General features: G+C 39.5%; 1 protein-coding gene across 1 annotated transcript in view; it reads right to left on the bottom strand.

Annotated features, from left to right (window-relative positions):
• LOC118596111 (guanine nucleotide-binding protein G(q) subunit alpha) overlaps positions 1–18420 on the bottom strand; it is a 260430-nt gene that overhangs the window by 67810 nt on the left and 174200 nt on the right. The gene's annotated exons all lie outside the window — the stretch shown is intronic.

Below are 18420 nucleotides of genomic sequence, written 5' to 3'. Positions count from 1 at the left end.
TGTTATAATCACAAATGTTGTCTTCGCTATCAACAGAAGCTCTGGGTCTTCAACTAAGAGTGTCCCCACAGTTCACGTTCGGATGGCTCATACCACCACCCAGAGAACGGTGCAATGATTTATCTGCAGTCATTTCTTCTTCCAGTCCGGCATTCCCCATGTCACAAAATATTTGTATCTGCCATCTCTGCGTTAGCAAGTTGAGGAACCCATTCCATTTCTTAGCAATCAAGTAAAGCTTTGCTATTTTCATTACAGTATGCTTAGCGAGAAAAAGACAAAGACATTTACTTTTTCAATAATATTAAAATAACAATAGTTTATATTTTATTAATAAGATTTCATTTATCTTCAAAGTAGCCAGAAAACACTTTTGTTTAATAACATTAATCAAATTAGATCACCAAATGTGACATATAGGCAAATTATACATACATAACAAATATACAAACACACACTAATATAATAATTAATTTGGAAATTGGAGGCAGCTGGCTAATAATTATTGAAACAATTCTGATTCTGTATAAAAAATTTCTAAACAAGATTAGTGAATGGCTATCATGATTATATCAGGGTGTATTCCTTTCATCTAGTATTACAAATAAACAATGTAAGTAAGTGCAATCCATGTTGTGCCCTGTCTGAATCTCAGGCTTCAAGCAGGAAGAGCCTCTTTTCAATAACAATAGCTAACTTTGACTTAAGGTTTTAGGAAGCTCAACATATTTGAGACCTAAATCCCCTTTGTTACTAGTTCTACTCTGACCAAGACAATTGGATCTAGTCACTGAAAAGTCTTGCTTCAGTCTGTTTTCAACTGTGGAAACAGATCCCTAAAGTTTCACTATTTGTATCTGTCCTAGTTCAGGCAATCTGCCTTCTTAACTACCAGCACCCTTGTCAGCCTGGATTCTTGCACCTGAATTCTGTCCCAGGTGGGGCCTGTCTCATCATAGTTCTTTCCGAGGCTCATCCTTCTCTCTAGAAGGCCTTTCTTACTCATTTCTAAACCTTTTAGAAAGAGCTTCTGCTCAGGAGCTGTGCCATCTGTCATCACTTACAGGATGGCTATTATGATATTCCTTGTGATTTTTGTGTACTTTGAACCACAGACCTTCAACATTTTGTTCTATGCTGGTTATTATGTCTGAACTTACCTCACTTCTAGACTGAACAAGGAAGGAAGGAGCTGTGATCATAAAGTTCTCATATCTTTGGGGCTCAGCACAGAATGAACATACAGTAAATATTTAATTGCATTTAAAACTCATATATAAATGCAATGTGAGTACCTACAAGCCATAGTTTCACGGCAACATTTCATCCTTACCCATTTCATCAGAATTATAGTGTAGTATAGGAGTGTTAGTATCTGTTCCCCATAACATAAAGTTTATAGACAGGTTCAGCATTGTAGTATCACAGTTTACTAGGGTGCTGATGCTTAGTAGAAGTTCAATAAATACTTGCCCATTGGGTGAAAACAAGGATCCAAGAAGAGTGGAAATTCAACAGTGCTGCTAATCAAAAGAGCAAACTCCTGGTTCTGGCTTTAGCTACACAACCACTTCTACCTGCAGCAGAAACTACTTTTGCCTTTTTAAAACTAATTTTCCTTGTCCATAAGGAGAGACAATTGGACCAAGTCAACAGAGATCTCTATACATGAACAGGATGACGGTAAATATACCATCATACATAAACATTAGGGGATTATGATACTGTCCCTCTTTTTAAAAGTTTATTTTGTATGTGTATGGGTGTTTTGACTGCATGTATGTCAGTTGTTATCACATGCATGCCTGTTGCTCAGAGAGGCTAGAAGAGGGTGTTGAATCCCATGGCACTGGAGTTACAGGCAGCTAGGAGAATGGCTGTGGGTTCTCTGCAAGAGCAGCAAATGCTTTCAATTGCTAAGCAATCTCTCCAACCCCAACACTGCCCCTCTGTGGGCATAGCTCTCAGTAAAACAAGGATTTACTATTTTAACCAACAACCAAATGAAATCTGTACAGGAGCAAGGAAATGCAATACGGACTGACAGAGAGGCCCAATGAGGTATCAAAGAGAAGAGAGGTGTCTGCCGGATGGAGACGATGAAGCATGGAGTATCTGAGAAGGAATGTGAAGAAAAGGTCAATGGATAAAAATGCCCCCTTCTGTCAACTGCAAAAACACATTCATTTAAATAAATCTCAATCTGAAAAGACCTGAGATTGGTCACATCATGAATCCACAACTCAGAAGTCATTCTGCAATATCTATAAAAGAATATCATTTCCACACACACCAATCATCATGCTACCTTCATGCAGAATAGAATTTCTAAGACACTTTTATTACCTCCCAAGCTCAGATTCTATCCTTGCTGCTTTGGGAAATGATTCAAATACAATGAAGTACAAATTGCATTTATGTAAAAGTTTGCAACTAAAGTTCTCAAAGTTATTTAAATATGATGGCATTTTACAAAATATGCATAGATAACAATTAAAAATTGTTAATATAGATGTTGCATTGTCAATTCAATCCTCATTATCTTTATAAAAATATTCTCAACATAGATATATTTTTAGTATATTAGAGTAGGAAGATAAATTAGAACCTTTATATTTGCCCAATGTCAAATGTGAAATAGTAGTAAAAAGTTCTAAGTAATAATGCTAAATTAAACAATTATTAATTTTAAAAGGCCATTACAAAAAGGAAAGAAGTCACTTCTAATAATATAATAATGTTAAATTAGAGTTGATTTCTTTATTTTGAACACAAAAGCAAACTGAGGGAGTTCATTAACCATGTAAACAAAATGTAAAATCCAATCTCTTTCATTTTAAGATAGAATTAAAGCCGGGCGGTGGTAGCACACACTGTTAATCCCAGCACTCAAGAGGTAGAGCCAGGCGAATCTCTGTGAATTCAAGGCCAGCCTGGTCTACAGAGTGAGATCCAAGACAGGCACCAAAACTACACAGAGAAACCCTGTCTCAAAAAAACTAAAAACAAACAAACAAAAGATAGAGTTGATCACACTGAGTGGAAACATTTAAGGATGCAAGCTAGCTTTCAGATTCTCAGCAAGTGAGAAGCACACTGTGAGAAGCAGTGTACTTTCAGTACCTCTGGCAGAATTCTAGAGAAGACCACAGGGAAACCACAAGATGCACCAATGCAGTTCAGGTAAATCTTATGTGCTGACATTTCTCTGGCCTTGTCTGCAGAGGGAAAGTAGAATTGAAGACCAACCACGGTAGGTCTCACTCTACCCACTGAAGGCAAGATTTCAGATTAAATAAAAACGGTCTCATAGTCAATGCTCAAGAGAGCTTCAGGCTATTCTAGTTCCTACACTCCAGAAGAAAACCAAAAGGAAACATCTGAACTTGGCGAAAGCTGTTAGACACAAATACTGAGCTTTGTTTGAAGGGACACCCACTATGAACAGGTACTCTGAATCACAAATAGCAGGAACCTCAATCAGCCAGAATTCTCAGTTTTCAACACAGGCTCACACTGTACTTCATTTTGTCCCCTTGTTGCTTATTTCCTCTGGCATTTGAGTTATAAACAAAACAAAACAAAACAACCCAAAAACCAGAACAAAACTGCAAACAGAAAGTATCCTAGTGACTTCTTGGTTGGTTCGGGTTTTCTGTTCAAAGGAAACAGAGTATCATGACACCTTATGCTACAACTCACTTCCACTTGGTGCCAGCTGAGGATGACCTTGTTCAGGCTGCTAAACATCTTCTAAACCTGTTTCCAGATCCCCTAGTCTCCCACGATGCTAGCCTGGAATACTGATGGCTCTGCCTCTCTAAAGTTTCAATTACAGAATCCATTGGGGTTGGGGAGCAGGGTGGTGGTGAAGAGGCTTACACCTAAAGCTACGAGTGAATTCAAAGTCCAAAGGAAAGGAAGCCTAAGACCAACACTATGAAGCAGGGCACATGCATGTATATGAGCTCCTGTGATGTCAGACAAGGCATTCAAGTCTCATTTGGCTCAAACGAGAACCATTCTGGAAGCTCACTTCTACAGGATCTCTGAAGGCTCAACGTTTGCAAACAGCTTGACGAAAACCAGACATAAACTCATTATCAGTCTTTGCCTTCTGACTCCACGGCTGTATAGCTGACCCTCTTGGGTGTGCTGCACACACAACTGCCTCGGCATCTTTTTATGAGAATTACTAGGCCAATGACAGAGAAGGCAAAGTCACACTGAGCCACTACTGGCTAGGGTCATGCCATGAATGGCTACCATAGAATTACCTCTCTATGCTTCTGATTCAACTATTGGCTCAGCTGAGTACTACTCAAGTCCCCAGTGAAGATTATAGACCCCATGTCAAATCCTTCTGCAGCAACCCTGTCCTTCTTAACCTGGGTATTAGATGGAGACTGTGGAGACTCTGAAAACAGTTCAGGGATCAGTAGTAGAAAAAGAAAGATTACTAGTAACAACCTGAGATCAAACTAGCTTTCTACCATAACTCTTTCAAACACAGCCTTGTGCCTGGGAAGGTCACTCAACCTTCCTCAAGTCCAGCACTGTCATCCACAATGGGAACAATCTGCTACTGGACTATCAGAAAGAGAGATGGAAGTAAGATGTCTGCTCCAAGTATTAGACTGGTTAGGAGATCGTAGGGGATTTAAAAACTATCATCAACAATTACTTTTTTCAATAAATATTGGTCTTTCACATGTCAGTCAATGCACTAAGGGCTGGTAGAGTGCACAATTTACGTTACATGTTATATACAATGTCTGACAAGAAAATATCAGATGAACTTGCTTTATAAATTAACATTAACACACTGTTAATGTCCTTGTCTAACATTGCATTTTCATTTCAACACTGAATTTGGTACTTCTCAAAGCAATCAGTGAGTACCAGGATGCTGCCTTGCAGGGGTAGTCCTCTCCCTTTCGACTTTGCCACCATGTAGCCTGTACTTGACTCTTCCATTTAAAATATTCTCTACTTTTTCCACCCTACGGCACGACTGTCCATGTACTTCTGTTTAGTTCTTTGGCTATCCTTTGCCTGTTTTGTGTTTGGCTCTAACATTCTCGTATCGGTACTGAAGACACAGAAGGGTAGACCCTTGCTATAGCACTGAAAAAAACGAACACACGGAGGTTTCCAAGAGTATGCTGTCTGATGCAATTACAAGATTTCCAGGAGAGAAAAATCTCGACCTAAGGCCCTGCGGTGGAAGTTGACAGTATACTCTTATTACCTTTCTGTTCCTGGTGGAATGTCACACTACAGTACATGCACTGTGAACACTACATTCAGAGTTTATACAAAGCCACAGCAATAAAGAAAATAGAAAGGGAAACTCTTAAAGATATGCACATTCATTAAAAGTCAAAATAATTAGGCTATGGCTATATAGTTGCTTTCAAAGAATATTTGTGGAACACTAATTACTTGAATCTTAACAACTATCTGGCAAGTATATTCTGAAATGAGGAGAGTGCTATTTATGGCCATGGGAAGCTGAGCACAGATATCTGTGACGCAAAACATCAAAACTCCACTGAAGTAACGCTTTTGCAAATTCAGGGCTCAAGGCTTGGAGACAATGCAGCCTTGCCAACTTGGTTTGACCACAGAACCTACTTTTCTCTTCAGTTTGTTGACAGGACTACAGCACTAGTTAGAGGATCACACTTTGAAAACCAACAGGGACCAATGACAAACCCTCACAACTGAGTGGGAATGCTTTTCCACAATGAACAACCCTCTGCTTTGGCACAGAGGTCAGTGCTGCTTTAGGAGCTAGCCTTGGTCATTTCCAAGATCACATACAACATGTGGTTCATTTCCTGATATTAGGTTCAAGGAGGAAAAAAAAAAAAAAACACGAACTAATCACTCCAGCCATTGTAATGTCTGTGGCTCCTAAAATCTTATTAGCTAGCCGAGTTCATTGTTATTGGCTTGGGATATTATTTTGCTTGACAACAGAAAGAAAAAAGATAAACAAAGAATATTCTCCTGAACAAAGCCTCCCCCATTAAAAAACAAAACAAACAAAAACAGACACAAACAATAAAACCCCACTGAACCCCCACCTCACCCAAGCATCCCAGAGCCCTGTAGAGGGGCTAGAATATTTCTAGAATGTTCCACGTGAAATATGGCCACTGTGGTTTCAGTGAAGAAACTGGGAGAATTCAAAGTGAAAGGCTCACTCTCTCAGATCTGGGCAAAGAAAAAGTCATTTTAGAAGACAGACCCAATGGCTGGAAGAACAAGAAACTGTCTCATTAGTAAACATAGGAGAGAAACAGTGACACACATCCCCGCCCTCCACAAAGAGCAATGAATCTGAGCAGCAATGGAAAGGAAGAAAATTCCCACCTGACCTGAGTATGTTTTCTAAAGTGAATGAGTTATACATCTTGTCACTCTAAGAATCCAAATTTAAAAAAGACCAGTTAAGAACCAACTGATCAAAGTTACTAGACACTTCTACAGAGAATAGAACAAGAGTTTCATTTATACCGAGACACCTGAGTGGGTACACTAGCTGAAAGATTTATTTATTGACAGACCAGAAAGTAACTTTTATTACACTAGTGTGATTTTAAAAATGTATACTTGAAGAAATATTTCAAATCAAGCCATTTCTTAAAAATTATAAGCTTTTAAAAATCTGTAATGGTTAATCTCCATAATTTGATTAGATTAATAAATGTCATTTCTTAAAATATCAAATGAAGGGAGAGGATGGGGCAGCAAGGCTGTGTTAAAAGATCTACTAAGGAAAGAACATTTAACCTTGACTAACAACACAGCATGCTAAACTGCTCAAAACATCAAATGATTACTATCTCACCAGAGGCTTTCCAGCAAAGAACAGGACACACTATTTTACCTTTCCTTGAGAGTTAATCCAGAGAAGCCCAACCATGGCTTGGACAGGAAAATGCCTCCCAGTAAAGCTGTCTGTTCCAGAGACCAGGAAACAACGTATCAAGTCTGCCTTAACATGTGGACTAGCACAGCACAATGGTGTCTCTGGCCACTGTCTACTCTCAGGGTGTGAGAGTGGTTTCCCCTGCAATGGCACCTTCGGTCATTGCCCACTCTCAACATATACACTGTGCTCTGGAGATGGCATCAAAATTCATCTAGAGAATACATGGATTAGAGAGCCAACAGGAGGCCAAAGCTAAGTCCTGGCATTTCTTCACTTGATCACATGGCTCTTAGGTCTTGTTGGACTTGTTTGTGGGAAAATGTGCAAGAATTTGGACCTATGTATACTAGAGAAGCCCTAGAATATTCCAAACAGAGCTTAATGGGCCATTCTGATGGGAAGGTAGGAGATCTGAATGCTGATACATGCAGACATTAAAAGCCCAGTTAGGAGGTTTCAGAGGGTAACAAAGTCTATAAGGTAACTGGGTACTGATTTAGGCAGATTTGCAGTGAGAAAGAACCAAAACAAGGGGGAAATGTGCATTATCAGGAGAAAGGAATGTGAATCTGGTTAGGTAATGTTATGATTAAGGTTTCAGAAAGGGACTATATTTGTTAAGCTTGGACTTGGCACTTGGACAAGAGGAAGGTTCTCTAAGGACAAGACACCCTTTTACCCAGGGTCTCATGATGCAAATTCATTTGGAAAGGAGAATGCCTAAGAAGATAGAGCCTGCTGGAAGGCAGTACCTAGGAAAGTGCTTTCTCAGTCTCGGCCACAAAGGCACACAGAATACAGTGAAGTTGTGGTCCAAGGAGCCCAGACTATAGCCAGCATTGGAATTTGGCAGTTATCTAATTGGCTCTTGTTTTGCAGGCATGCAAGTTGCAGGAGTGAGAGAGTTATGGATGCTTGTGCCAAGGTTCCAGGAAACTGCTGAAGCAAGGCAGTGTTTGCAGAACTGGAGTCCTAGTAAGGAGACTCCAAAAGGCCCTATATGGAGCTATGGGTATACTTAGTGGAGACCCTGGGACAAGGACATCATAGGACCATGGAATGTCTGCCAGGAAAACCTGCAAGCAAGTTTAATGGATGCTTCATTAAAAATGAAAAACTAGGACAGATGCTAAACTTTGGGACACCAGAAAACAGGTAGGAGCTGTAAGTATCTGTACAGCAACAAACTGGGACTTACCAACCTATGCATGAAAGACTTAGGCTGGGGGACAGAAAACCTAGAAGGGAGACCATAGCCTGCACAAATGCTTGTGCTACAATTTTTAGACCATCAACATATAAAATTCAGAGATTTTATATGAACATCCCCCAAACCACAAAACAACAACAAAACCAGACGCATTACTTCTTTTAATAAACTCAAAGACCTAGCAACACTTCACATTACAAGAGGATCAGGGGTTGTGTATATATTATGCTAAGTCAAGAATAATGGGAGAAGACATAATTGTCTGTAGTAATAACAACAACAACAACAACAACAACGTTGTACATAAGCTGACTAGTTTCAGATTACTTTCTTAACCCCCATCCAAGTGGCCAACTCTCCTGCAGGGCTGGTACAATTTTTGTCTTCCTTGTGTGATAAGGAAGCTTGTTCACTCTCCAGAATCTTGGGCCTGACTCTTGCCAGGAGGCATTTTCTGTTTTTGTGGTGTGTGTGCATGTGTGCCTGTTATTATGCTCAATTCTCATTTGTAAGTTACATAATTATAGTGCTACTGGTGACTACTTTAGTTAAGACTTATGCTTTAACTGAAGCTTCTTGACTTACAGTGACAAAAAAGGGGATTTTCTTCTCTATAGAAAAGCCCAAAGCTCAGTGGTAGCATTCAAAAATACACCAAGCTTCCGACTAGTCCAAACTTTATTGAAGTCTTTGGTAGATACTGCACACATTTCCACATGTGCTTCTCTCCTTCAAGTCTATGAGCGTCCACAGAAAGCTAGAGTGTTGGTGAGACAGCTCTGGGCACGAAGCATAACAAACTAGATCTGTCTTCATGAGACTCGACTGATCCAATGACTACGTCACGTGTTCCTAGCTTTACTTGTATTTTTAAAAAGTTTACTGGGCAATTTAGCTCCCACTTCCTTTCTACTGTGTTGTCTGTCTACCACAGATTTCTGGTGACATTTTCACCCTCACTGCAAGAGACCTACATGGAACTTTCTCTGTAGGACTTGGTAACCTTTCCCTAACCCCCTCTGTGCCTGTAAGTAAAGAGTGTAAAGGACAGTACATAGGAATGCTTCTCTCCCTTCTCCAGTTCCCATGGGCACAATCTACACACAGTTTAAATCTTTAAAATTCCTTTGGCTTGGTGGAAGGAAATACCAATCTTCCTAAACCACCAACATGGTTATAGGAACTATATTGTATATAGGAAGTATTATATCATATCATATATAGGAAGTATACATGTATTAAGCCAGTCACTTTTAGAAAATTTGCAAAGAATACAACAAATAAATTTATTTTGACCTAAGACAGAAAACTCAGAAGAAAAAAATATGAATATGGAGTAAAGAGGGAGCATTATTAGGTGAGTATGATGTTTAAAATTGTATACACAAGGACAGGATTCCCAACCATTCACTTAGGTTAATTTTCATTCTATAGAAACAGTCTTCCTTTTAATTTCCCATTCATGAACATAACATGTAGGATAGATGACTTGTATAGAGATAATTTTTTAATGAAGGGAAAACGTCAATATATTCAAAGTTTCAGAAAGGAACATCCTGCTATCTCACTTTTCATGTTTGTCTGTACAGACTGCAACCATGCAGTAAAATACCTTAGGTCATGGACTGTGTAACACTTCCTGTATTCAAGCACAATGTTAGTGCTAGATTTTTTTAAATGTATTTTTACAACAGAATAGAAATGTCTTCCTTTCTGATCTGTTTGTCCAGAAATGTGATCTACCAAGACTGAAGATAAGATGCTATAGTGGCCCGTGCTAGACAGAAGAAAATATTCCTGAGCTAGAAATGGGGCCCTGCTAGGCTGCTGGCACCACTTGCAGCTAGTCTCACAGTCTTTCCATGCCATGAATTGACTTTTATAAATTGCTAATTGAGTTCAACAGTAGCTGAGAAGCCCTTTCTTATGACTATGCATTAAATCATAAGCCAAGGTAAAATGCTAACCAATGGCATGCACAGGCATGGAAGATACATATGAGGCAGGGTCCTGAGCTTTCACTGAGTGATCTTGGAAATCTTGGTCCTACTAAAACAAAAAACAAAACAAAACAAAACAAACAAACAAACAAACAAAAAAACATGAGGCAGGCTGCTATAATGGTATAATTTTGATTTTGTAAAAAAAAATTAATAGATATTGTATCATCAATTTCTAAATGCTAAATACCAACACATCTATATCCCAACAGCAACCCAGAATCCAAAAGAATGAGGCAGAAATAGTAGAGAAGACTGATGTCTCCCTGAAGTCAACTGGTGAAATCTACCACTGGTAGGCTCTTCAAGCCCACAAGAATTGCAACCAATTACGCTTCAAGCCATGGCCAATGAATGGGACTCTGCAGTTAACAATGGCCAGGGATCTGTGCAGATACTGATATTCAGCAAAGCATCAGCATCAGCTGTAGCAATAAGTTTCTCTGGTCCTGCCCAGCCCCACTGTCGGGATGAATCTCTCCCACCCATGTCCTGCAGCTGCTTGGTCCTAAGTAAACACACAGAGGCTTATATTAATTATGAACTGGATGGCCTATGGCTCAGGCTTCTTGCTAGCTAGCTATTATAACTTAACTCAATCCATTTCTATTAATCTATAAGTTGCAATGTGGCTGTGACATTACCAGTCTGCTGACATCTTGCTGTTCCTTAGGCACCAGCTGGTGTCTCTCTGTCTCTGACTTTCTGCTTCCTGTCTCTCTCTTGGATTTTCCTGCTCTTCCATAGGCCAATGCAGCTTTATTTATTAGTCAATGGAAGTAACACATATTCACAGCATACAGAAAGATATCCCACAGCAATCAGAAGGGGCGCTTGAGCAAACATCAGAGACATCACACCCTTGGAGATTCTCAATTATGTTCTATGACACGCTTTTTAAAATTTTTGTTTGTTTGTTTGACACAGGGTCTAACTATAGCTTTAGCTACCTGAAAGTTCACTACATAGAGTAGGCTGGCCTCCAACACATAGACCCGCCTCCCTCTCCTTCCCAAGTGCTGGGATGAAAGGCATCTATCAACACACCCAACTCTGTGACATGGTATTTTAAAATATTCTCCTAGTGGTCTACACTTAAACTTTGGTAGGAGACCAATAACTACATCCATGCTGAGCAGGAAAAAGCAATTTAAGAAAAAAAAATCTATGTGTTTAATCTTCAAATGAGAAAAGTATTAAATTTTGTCCTACTTTGTGTGTGGAATAGCAATGGCAACCTTAGCGGTTTGATAGCCATGGTGCTAGCCAGGATCCAGTGGGAAAAGCAGAAGTGGGGTCTCCCCAGTTAGGTGATGTACAGATTCTACCATCTAACACCATGACTCCTGATAGCAGTTAATAATGGGAAGGAAAATTATCACAAAAATATTGTAAGCTAACAAGCTTCTCAGTTATGTGATGCAAACCATTTCTAGTATGGAATAATAAAGATGGTGGACACTATCTTCCAAACACAGGCACACATTACAAATATTCTGGCCTCTCTGTATCTATGTGCCAAGACAAGGTGATAAGAAGCAGCTTATGTGGCTGAGTTTCATAAGAACAGATGTTTAATCCCTTCAAGGCCAAACCAAGTTTGAAGAGCAGTCTGAAAAGTATTTGAATGTTTCCACTGTGATGTGATTTTTGCTGTTAAAACTGTAGGAAGGTATACTAGGGGGAAAAACAAGTCAACTATAAAAAATGTGAACAGTAAATCCTTTGGCAAGGTTTTAACTCACTTGTGCAACATGAACAATATAACACCTTTCAATGAGTTGAAGGAATGGCTGATCAACAGGAGCAGCAAAGACAGGACTTTATTACAAGTTACAATTAAAACCTGTGCAGGGACTGGACAGATGGCTAAGTGGTTAAGAACAATGTCCAGTCTTCCAGAGGACCCAGGGAGCTCACAATCATCTGTTATTTCAGTTCCAGGAGATCTGGTGCCTTCTGGCCTTTTCAGTCAATCAGACATGCACATGGTGCACAGACATACATGTAGACAAGACACACAGACACATAAACTAACATCTTCAAATGTATTATATATTATCTGTAAAAACCTGGCACAAATGGTGACAGACTAAAAATGAGTGACAGACAGTATTTAGTAGCCAGAGCTAACTGACAGGGTTCTGTCCTTGCTGCTTCCTCTCAGTTAAACAGCTCTGATGACGACATCCTTTTACCTATGCTCGAGTATTATCGTAAGCTGAATTTCAAACCAGGCTACACAATCACTGTCATAAGAATTATTAAAAGGGTTTAAAATCCAGGCTAGGGCAATACTTCAGTCAGCACAGTGCTTCCCTTGCTTACAGAAGACCCACATCAATCCCCAGAAGCCATTAAAAGAAAAGTTGGGAGTGGTGGTGTTAACTCCAGGGCTAGGAAGGTGAAGTCAGGTATAGCTAGCTTGGCCTACTTGGGGTATTCTAGGTCAATGAGATAATCTTTAGTTCACCTCACCTTCCCTCCAAATACAAGTATGTGTACACACACACAAAACTTTAAGATGGAGCAGGGGTGGGGGTTGGCTTGCCGGGAATTCCAGGGACTGGGAGGTGGAAATGGGGCAAGCTGAATAGCTAGACTAGATGAATCTTTGTCCTTCAGGTTCAGCAAGTCTTTGCCTCAGGAAATAAAGTAGACAACAACTGATGGAGACTCAATACATCCACCTCTGGCTTCCACAGACATAGGAAATAAATCTGAGTACACGCATGTACATGCATGCTACACCTACACACACACACACACACACACACACACACACAAAGACATTTATAATTAAAATGTTTCATATCACAAAGACTGGAAATTTTATCAAACATACTTCTAATAAAAGGCAAAAGAATACTTATGAATGTGTAGATGATTTTACAAAGGTTAGACTATTACTAGTTAGTCTACCTAGGAGACTTGACAGCATGCCACTCTAAAGTCACACATCAACTGAGAGAAGAAACTGTTCTGCTTATGGAGGGTAGGAGATGAGGTAGTGGGCTGTAAGGAGCAGGTAAGGAAAAATGGGGAATTCTTTTTTCAAGAGTTATTAAGAGTTTCCAGAACTCTGATGTAGACTTGTATGGAAATCAAAACATAAAGGTTTAATTACGTTAGTATTCAAGTAGACATTTCAATGATTCAAAGAACAACAGAAGATATTTCACCTCAAACTTTGTATTCTCTTCTCTCTCGAATACCAGTCTTTATATAGAAGTCATTCAACAGACACTGTTAAAACAAGTCCACATTCTGGTACAATCTCTGTTCTCTATCAGCAGTATATATTAGCAGGATTTGTTTGCATTAATGGAACATAGAATCATCACACTTGTGTCTTTGATAATGTTTCCCAATATGATAGTTACGATGGCCAGACACCAGGAGATGGAAAAAATATTAATTGGTGTCACTGTATTATAAAATCCTCAGTTAAAAATAGCATGGTGGAAAACTACTAGACAATGTTCTAGGCACCAGAGGACACCCACTCACAATATGTAAGAATTACCAGTTCTCAGTCCATAATTACTATGATTTTGTTGCTGGAATCTCACTAACACCTTGATTTTCACAGGACCGGAAAAGTGCTCATGTGACAATGGAAATTGGTATAGAAGGTAGTATTTGATGGCAAGGATAGCTCTTGCTCTTAAAAAACCCATCTCTTGAAGACAAACCTTCAGAGAAACAAGTGAGTTGCAAGCAATACATATTCACAACATCTGTACCTATACCTTTGCTCTAGCTTCCAAAGACTGTCAGGGTCTCATGTGACTTCAACTAGTTGTATGTAATTGCCCTAACCAGCTCAGTTCTCAGAATGCATTATCCAGCAAAAGAATTCTCCACTGGCTTGGGATCATGTGCTCTCCACCCTGCAGTGCCTCTGCTCAGGGTAACTGAGGATAGAGTACATGTAGGTCAAAGCCAGCCTCTGGAGATACTTAAACTCATCCCATACTCCAGGTAACATTTAGCGTACTTTACTCCCTTACCCTCGAGTGGATGATCTCCTCTAATGCTTTGTCATTTTTTAAATATGGGGCACAAACTGTGAATTAAAATTAAAAAATTTAAGGTCAAATCCCCCTGGCTCCTAATGTTCTCTAGGCCATATTCCTCTCATACATTTGACTCATTTTACTGGTGTCTTTTGCTTCTTGCTTGCTGATTCCAATAAAGAATACTTTAAAAAAATGTAAACCGAGGCTAAGCCTCATAGACTAGCGTATTATTTTTTCTTTAAATCCAGATGCCAGGCACAAAGTTCTTGCTTCAATTACTCACAAAGTGATGTGTTTTCAAAGTCACAACACAGACTAGCTATCTAGCTCTGCAGGGCTGTGCATAGTGTCCTAGAGTGCTGCTCTCATGGGTAGGGAAAAGTTGGCATAGTCACCCAAAAGAAGAATTAGCAGGAGATTCTTGAAGTCAGAGTATGTGCTAACATGGAATAAACTACAATGGTTGAGAAATAGACTGGTAAAGGTAACATTAAAGAGTGTATTCAGAAGAAAAAAAAAAAAGAGTGTATTCAGATACAGATAGTTATCTTTAAAATGTGAATTCAGAAATAAAGCACTGAAAGGAACCATAACAACATGCTCTTGAAAGGACAATACTTGGATTGTCACTGGTTCCCTTTTATGTCAGTATTGACTACATAGAGATGAGTTTTCTTCTGTTATTTCCACGATCATCTATTGAGTGCTATATGTAAAAACAATAAGCACAGTACTATAACACACAATGTGTTACAGATCAGGAGATACTCAGATACAAATAGTTAAAATATAGTGTGTGTGTGTGTGTGTGTGTGTGTGTGTGTGTGTGTGAGAGAGAGAGAGAGAGAGAGAGAGAGAGAGAGAGAGAGAGAGAGAGAGAGAGAGAGAGAGAGCAATCTAATCGCATGATGGTACATTTCTGCAATCTCAGAACTAAGCGGGGTGAGGCAGAAAGGACCATTTCCGAATTAAGGGAATAATGAAATAAGGCCAGTATCTACTATGTAAAAAGACTGTCTGAAACAACAACAGAACACCATAAAAATACAACAAAAAAAAAAGGAACCTGGAGAACAGATCAAAGAAGGTATCCCTAAAGCACAATATATACAAATCTTTTTCGGAGCTATTGACTTGTCCATTAAACTGTTAAATGCCAGATGCCCCCAGAGAAGGCAATTGGGTGAGACTGCCTCGAAGTTTTGGTTTATGATGAGCACTAGGAGAGTAGGAATGGAGAGTCTGGATACTGGCCAGGCACAAGGCACACAAGGCAGTTGTGTGCACTGCCAGGATGGCTTTCTGTTCTCACACACAGGTGGTATCCAGACTAGACAGAGGCCTGCACACAAGGCATCAACAGAAGCAGCTCAGAGCCACGGCCTGCTCTGAGAAGAGGATTCTGTAATACAGGATGGCTAATGAGTTGTCTGGTGCTTGCTGTTCCTGATTTACTGTAAAAAATACTTTTTCCTAGCTAGACTTCTGCTAAGAAACAGTAAGCGGCTCCCTCTCCCTGAGACACTTCAATTCTCAATAGGGCCCCCCAGGTGGGTCTCAATTCCTACATTTCTTTCTAGTTCAGAAGCAGATAGTATCTGGAGGGGAGATATCTGGCCACTATACCCCAACAATAAAAAACAAAGCTGCAAGGTACTCAATTTTCAGTCAAATTCAGAAAAGAGCTACTGATAAATCTGGTACCTACTAAACTTCTAGCATGCATGTAGACTTAGCTTACATTAGCTACTACTTTTTCTGTTTGAACTAGTTGTAAATTGTTTATAGATAGAATGAATCTGAAATTACAGAAATTATGTTTCTAGAATACATTATTAATATCATTCTGATTATATAAAAATACTACCATCACACCAAGAGGCAGATAAAGGACAGAAATTGTTTATAATGACTGATTTTTTATTTAGGTATCACTCCCCCTCCCACTCCAAAAGTAAGTAAGATCATTATCCTGAAAACATTTTAATTTCCACATAATTACTGGCATGAAAAGATGCTAAAAGTAAAATATTGGAACCAAAATGTAAGTTCTAAAATAATATCATTTTTAAAAAAATTCATATGTATAAGCTAAATTCCTCTCAAACTCAGCAAAATAGTGTGATTCCAAATAGCCAAAGCCATTTTAATCAGGAACAGACAAGAGGAACTTTATTACCTGTATCATTATGTAAATGCTATGCTTAGTGAAATATTAGTAATGGTGAATTTTTAACATGACTTTAATTTGGGGGCAAGATCCTCCTGCCTCAGCTTCTGAGATAACGGGGTAAGAGCTGCGCACCGCCATGTCCAAGTCTTCTAACTATCTTTACCAGCATGTTCTGACTCATCTACAAAGAACTGCATTACTCATGTAATTTAAAATCAATAAATAAAAGTGCACGTTAAAAACAGAACCCTGTGGTGATATTCTATTTGTGCTAAATGTGGTGATACTTTGTATGTTAATAAATAAAGTTTGCCTAGAGAGCAGAGGGCATAGCCAACCATAAACAAAAGTCAGGCAGTGGTAGCACACACCCTTAATCTGATCACTTGGCAGACAGAGTCTCTGTGTGTTCAAGGACACACTAGGGAACAGCCAAGTGTGGTGACACATGCCTTTAATCGTAGTACCAACCATAGAGACCTGGCGGTCTGTACAGACAGGCAGTGACAAGGAAGTGAGGTAGCTGGGTCAAGAGCCAATGAGAGGGCAGAACAGTAAGGCAATAAAAGCCTAGGTAGACAGATGAATTAGGGTTAGCTGGTGGCTCTCACAATTTCTCTGATCTCTACGCCTTTCACCCCCATATTTGGCTCTGTGTTTCTTATTTAATAAGACTCTATAAATTTGTCTACAGAACCCCAAAATTTTACCAGGATAAAGCTAAGATTTAACAGAAATTCTCAATGAAAAATAATCTCAAGAGAACATGCTGGAAGTCAGCACAAAGGTTCTTCTAAGAACTGAACAGAGAACTCGTTTTATGACGCAGCTACAGCATCTTGGGAATATATGTGAAGGACTGTAAATCTGCACACTACAGAGCCACTAACATGCCCATGTTTAATGCTGCTGCTCTAGTCACAGCATCCAAGAAATGGAACTAGCTTAGACATCTGTCAACAGATGGCTAAATAAAGACTATGTGGCACATGTAGACAATGATTTTTTTAGGACCCATCAAGAAAAATGAAATTACAGTATTTTCAGAAAAATGGATGGAACTGAAAATCACCACATTAAGCAAAGCCAGATGCAGAAAGACAAAGCCCCACTTTCTCTCAGATGCAAAATACAGCTTAAAAATCACATATCACTATACCATATAACAATATATGTGTAAAACAGATTTATATACATACATTAACATATGCATTTAAAGTCATGAAACCAGAAAAGGGATCACAAGAGAGAAGGAAGCAATTTTAAGATAAAAGGAAACAGAAGAGTAAGTCAGTCTGTGATAAGACAGCAAAAGCAGGGGTAAGCTGCGGGAGCCTAGGACCAGGTCGAGGGAAACAGGCACAGTTGGGAGGGCAGTAGGAGAGCAAACATGTATGAAGGTGCAGAGTAAAAACCACTACTTTATATGCTAATCTAAAAATTTTAAAATAAAAGTAAGAGACTTTTACTTAAATTGCAGTGCATCCTCTCCCAAGATGCACATGGGCTGCACTCTGCTCCTAGCCTCTCTCTCCCAAGATGCACATGGGCTGCGCTCTGCTCCTAGCCTCTCCCAAGATGCACATGGGCTGCACTCTGCTCCTAGCCTCTCTCTCCCAAGATGCACATGGGCTGCGCTCTGCTCCTAGCCTCTCCCAAGATGCACATGGGCTGCACTCTGCTCCTAGCCTCTCTCTCCCAAGATGCACATGGGCTGCACTCTGCTCCTAGCCTCTCTCTCCCAAGATGCACATGGGCTGCGCTCTGCTCCTAGCCTCTCTCTCCCAAGATGCACACAGCAGCACATTACTCCTTCGTACCCCTCTGCTACTCTGGAGTCTTCATTTCTAATTCTGAGCTAGTTCATTTTTTTCCCTCACAAGACCTGTAATAACCAGCAGTATCTCACTAGCTTCTACAGCATCTCACAAATAATAACAGCTCTTTTTGAGCTATACGTTAATTACAAGTAGAAGTCAAGCCTGACTGATCATTTTTATAGTAATGTAATTCTTTATTTCACATAAGCCTTCATTTAGCACAGAAGGGCTGCTGCGTTAGTGAGATTCCTT

This window comes from Onychomys torridus, chromosome 1 (assembly GCF_903995425.1).
Source record: "Onychomys torridus chromosome 1, mOncTor1.1, whole genome shotgun sequence".
Lineage (NCBI taxonomy): Eukaryota > Metazoa > Chordata > Mammalia > Rodentia > Cricetidae > Onychomys > Onychomys torridus.
This window is presented reverse-complemented; position numbering and strand designations above follow the sequence as displayed.